At 50.6% G+C, this 5,093-nt stretch overlaps 1 long non-coding RNA gene across 1 annotated transcript; it reads right to left on the bottom strand.

Annotated features, from left to right (window-relative positions):
* Positions 1–3,368: 3,368 nt before the first annotated feature.
* Positions 3,369–4,804, bottom strand: LOC119349749. The gene is made up of 2 exons (XR_005169513.1): positions 4,649–4,804; positions 3,369–3,954 (listed from the first exon to the last, which is right to left on the bottom strand). It is a non-coding gene; the product is annotated as an uncharacterized LOC119349749 (long non-coding RNA).
* Positions 4,805–5,093: the final 289 nt, after the last annotated feature.

Genomic DNA, 5,093 nt, shown 5'->3' with positions numbered 1-5,093 from the left:
TCATCTACCATGGAGTCATGTTGAAGGTGGAGCTGGAGTCTGGAAGACTTCACTCGGTGCTGCTTGAGGGGCTTCGACGTAAGTGCACAGAGAGTCGAAGCCTATTCAGCGGGAAAAGCGAGGGACACATAATTCGGACTGGAGCCCAGTGGTCTGATGGAAGCGTGAAACTCGTCATCGGTCGGTGATGATCGGTGGTACTCCGCAGTGAGGGTTGAGTGGTGTGGGTCCGCGGCCCTTGAGACTCGACCGGGACAGCGGAGGCTCGACGCGGTAATAGCGGCGAGGCGTGCGGTACGCACGGGACATGGAGACGAGCCAGGGCTCTGGTGGTCATACATGTGGTGAGACAACTGCGAATTTGACTCGGGATGACTACAAGCAATGGTGAAATTCCTTCTAGTTTCAGACAGGCGGTCAAGAAATGAGCGGTGATGTTGAGTTCAGGTAACTCTTAAGCGTGACACCCAATATGTGAGTTATTCATTTTCACACAGATCTGTGATTAGTGTGTGATTGCGTTGGACGGATACTCTGGAAGTTGGGAGCACAAACTAGAGTAACAAGAAACTTAATTTTGCTCGAGTGTTGACTGTGGTCAAGAAAAGGAGGGACTACAAGTTACAGGTGGAGTTATATGGAGTCTTTGAAGTAGCAGCGGTACTCATGGGATAAGCTCAAGTCCAATGTACATGGAAGTTTGACGCATTGACGGATTCAAGGTGGTGGAGAATATTCGCCAAGGTGGAGTTTGTTAGAGTTGTGTCGAATATTGCGTACAAGGTAGATTACAGTTGGACTTGCAGTTGTATTGTATTTAGATATGATATGAAGTCGTGTCCTAGTAAGACACTTGTATCCTAGGCCTCTCATATATAGCGGGGGTAGACACACGATGTAACCTATGCCAACATAATAGCACCGGAACGTAGGGGAAGCCGGCGGCATGTGCCGGTGTCCAGGGTGACCAGGTGCGGTATTGTGACGGTGTCACGGGGAGGAGCGCCCGTAGTCAGGCCCCGGGGATGTAGCCATATCGGTGAACCTTGTTAACAAATATCGGTGTCGTGCTTTTGTGATTGCTTGGTCCTTGGATGATCGACAGTGGCGTCGGATTTATTCTAACACATTATCAAATGGACAGCTGGACACCCACGCGCCTCGCCCCTCCCCCTCGCGTCGCCTCCCCCTAGGCGACGCCAGGGCCCCCTGAACCTTAGCGCCGCAGGCCTCCTCTCGCGCCTCCCTCTGCCGCCGCCGCCGGCGGCGGCGGCGAGGGCCGCGGTGGCAGCGAGCCCGACGCCGAAGGCACCTGGGCGGGTGGATGCGGCGAGATCTCATCTGAGGCGGCAGGGGCGGCCCTTCTCGTGAGGTCTGAAGGCGGCAGCTGGGGCGGCGATCCCTTGCCGTGCGGCGGTGGCCAAAGCGCCATGAGCCGGTGGAGCGGCGGCCTTGAATGGACGGCGGTGGTGGCAGCGCCCCATTTGACGGGGTACCTAATCTGCGCGGAGATGGTGGCAGCGGGGACTGCGGATCCAACACCCCGATTGGATCCGCCGCGGGGTGGCCTTCCGCCGACCGACGGTGCGAGGAGGCACGATGAGGAGATGTCGGATCTCCGCCGGTTTACGGACGGCGGCGTTCGTCTTCTGGAGAGACTCCGCTCGGTTCCAGCCAACCGCGAGATCGGGACGACGTGGCCTCCGATGAAAATGGTGCCTGACTGCGGTCATGGCGGACGATGGCGGCATCTCAGACGTCGTTTCCTTCTCGAGGCATCGTCTTTGCAGGTCATGTCAACCTGATCGGAAGGTTCCGAGGGGAAACCCTAGATCTGGGTCTACCGGATCGGACGATAGCGACATTTCGATGTCGTTCTCCCTCCTGGGGGCATCGTTTTGGAGCAAGTGTGGGGACAAGAGGAGGAGCGGCGTGGTATCTGACACGTCGACAACGGCGGGTCTAAGCGGCATGGAGCAGCGGGGTCTCATCGGTGGGCGTGTGATGATGGACGAGTGCAGGATGGTGGCGTTGTCTGGCGTCGTGATGGCGTCGACGGCGGCTAGACCGGGCAAGGTACATGCAACAGTACATCACTAAAGATGGATTTGTGGCAGGTGGCTGCGTCGGCCTCATACCCGGCAGGCGTCCTGGTTGAGGAGTGCGCCGGACTGGTGGGTGCCTCATACCCGGCATGCGTCTTGGTTGGGACCTCAGGTCTTAGATGTTAGGTTTGACTGCGAGGTCTGTTTGGTATTAGGCCTAGACTATCAACACCTCTTCATCAACTGGATAGGAGTAGCGACAGATGTTGCCTAGACGGTGACTTTAGTCTTACTTTTGTATGACTTTGTAAGGTCTTGTGTGAATAATTAATAAAGTGACTGCATGCATCGTCCAGATGCAGAGGCCCGGGGTCCTCCTTCATTTCTAAAAAAAACTAAAAGTAGATGTTCACACGCCGCCCCTATTGCGAGGCTGAAAGCTTACACTCCAATCTGGTGGGCAGGTCAAGATGAAGAACAATTCGACCTTGAGAAGCAAGAAAATAGCAAAGATTCCAACATCACATACGTCCAGTAGTCCCCACAAAGCGACAACATAGGAAAGGTTCAAATATTACATACTGCAAAGCTAGTTCATATTAGAGCAAGAGACGATATTGCTTCCTAGTAGCGCCATCTTCATTCTTCTTCTTCCTAAATCTCAGCCAAGGTCCTCAGAGTCATGCGCACTTCACGAAGGGTTACATCTTCCTACATCTTTATGACCATCGACAGGACTGTCCTGGAGAATCTTTTAGACTTCCAAAAGCCTTAGCATCGACGTCCTTTTGACATGAATCTTGGGGAATGTCCTGGCAGCCTTCAGATGCTCAGGATCAATATTGGCGAATTCCTTGACAAATTTTCCCTCGTAAATAACCTGCAACAGAAATCGTAAGTAAGACTAGCATGGAACAATTAAAAATACCCTGCTTGCATTGCTGGTTTTCCCACAATCTCAATTTGAAGGTTAAAATTATAATCGAGCTGGCAAAATTTGTTCATGCCTTCTCACACAAAGATACCTCCTTGCAAAATTTGTTCATGCCTTCTCACACAAAGATACCTCCTTGCAAAATTTGTTCATCTGGCTAGAGAAGGCAGCAGAGTTTGCCTGCCTTCTCACACAAAGACACCTCCTTGCAAAATTTGTTCATCTGGCTAGACAAGGCACGAGAGTTTGCCTTCTCAAACAAAGATGCCTCCTTGCAAAATTTGTTCATCTGGCTAGAGAAGGCACCAGAATTTGCCTTCTCACACACAGATGCACGAAGGAGACTTCCATGGCAAAAAAGGAAAAAGGAAAACTGACAAATATGATCATCAATGGCTTGCACCACCAATCAAATCTTCTTTCTTTCCAAATGATCCATTCCATTACCATATAGTATTTTATAATTTAAGGAAACTGAGTACAAGCATCCAGCAAATCTTACGAATACCAAGTACATGCCGCCCCTATTGCTAGCCCCAAAGCTTACACCCGAATCTGGTGGGCATGTCAAGATCAAAGGACGATTCAACCTTGCGAAGCAAGAAAATAGCAAAACATCACATCCGTCCAGCAGTTTTGAAGATCGAGACACAGAGCGACAACATAGGAAAGATTCAAATACTACAATACTGCAAAGCTAGTTCATATTAGAGCAAGAGACGATATTGCTTCCTAGTAGCGCCATCTTCATTCTTCTTCTTCCTGAATCTCAGCCAAGGTCCTCAGAGTCATGCGCACTTCACGAAGGGTTACATCTTTATGACCATCGACTGGACTGTTCCGGAGAATCTTGAAGACATTCAGAGCCGTAGCATCGGCATCCTTGACACGAAGTTTGGGGAATTTCCTGGCAGCCTTGAGATGCCCAGGATCAATGTCGGGGAATTCCTTGGCAGCCTTGAGCTCGTAAATGCCCTGCAACAGAAACCGTAACATAAGTAAGACTAGCAAAGGTTGACAAGCTAGCAATTGAAAATACCAATTGAGCTGGCATTATCCAAATTTTGAAGATGAAAGTGTCTCAATTGAGCTGGCTTTACTCAATACTTTTATCTCCTGTTTGTAGCCACTCTAGACAATTTGCAAGGCCCTAACAACCACATGCCAATTATACTGTATGGAGTACTTGGTAGGAATCACACCACAAAACACCAGGCACTACGTACAAGCATGTGTCTTGCTTGCTCGGGAAACCTTAGACTGACAGGAGGGAGGGGAAATTCGTCTCCTTTTCCCTCACCGTCAATTTCGTATAACCACCAAGGTCTACTACACTAGGATATACTTATCATGACAAAGCTTATCAAAGTTGAGAGCAAGCGGTCATATGCTGAAAGAAATAAAACTTTTTTTCACGTTATTAGGTACATAAATCCTCGGAATCAATGTTTCCAACAATCGATGGCCGGATCTGAAGAGCAGATCAATGTCTAAACGCCAGCAATCGAGGGCTTTTGGCCCCAATTCGTAAAAAAACTTAAGATTTGCGCAAGGTTTCTGGCCCCAACTCGAACAACAAAACGGCAAACCCTAGATCTGATCTGGCTCCCACGCCGCTAGAGACGGAGAGGGAGAGGAAGAGGGGTCGGAGGTAGGAGAGGACAAGTACCGCTGATCTCCCGAGCGCACGGTCGCAAAACCTCCTCAACGCTAGCCGGAGCGCCGCCATCGTCCTCGCCCTCGCTCTCGCCGACTCGATCCGCTTCCTCTTCCTCTTCCTTGCTGGTTGGGGAGAAAAAATGTCCGTCCACCGACCGGCTGGGGCGTGGGCTCCCGTGTATATAGCCTAAGGCCCGGCCCGGCCCGGCCTTCTCTCTTTGCCTGCTGCCTTGCTCCACAACCGGCCGGCCCGCTCTTTGCTTGCTTCTGCCACGGTGAAATTCTTTTTTTACTTTTCCCTTCATGAGATTTTTCTTTTGAAACACCATACAATCACACGTATATACTCACTTTATGAACACACATACACTCACTTTATGGACGCATGCACGCACGCACGCACGCAGACTATATCTCTATGGGCACCCCCGTTATTGTTGTCGTTCTTGGATGCG

The sequence above is a fragment of the Triticum dicoccoides genome, chromosome 1B, assembly GCF_002162155.2.
Source record: "Triticum dicoccoides isolate Atlit2015 ecotype Zavitan chromosome 1B, WEW_v2.0, whole genome shotgun sequence".
Taxonomy (NCBI): domain Eukaryota; kingdom Viridiplantae; phylum Streptophyta; class Magnoliopsida; order Poales; family Poaceae; genus Triticum; species Triticum dicoccoides.
The sequence above is the reverse complement of the archived record's forward strand: the minus strand, read 5'-3'. Positions and strand labels throughout refer to the sequence as shown.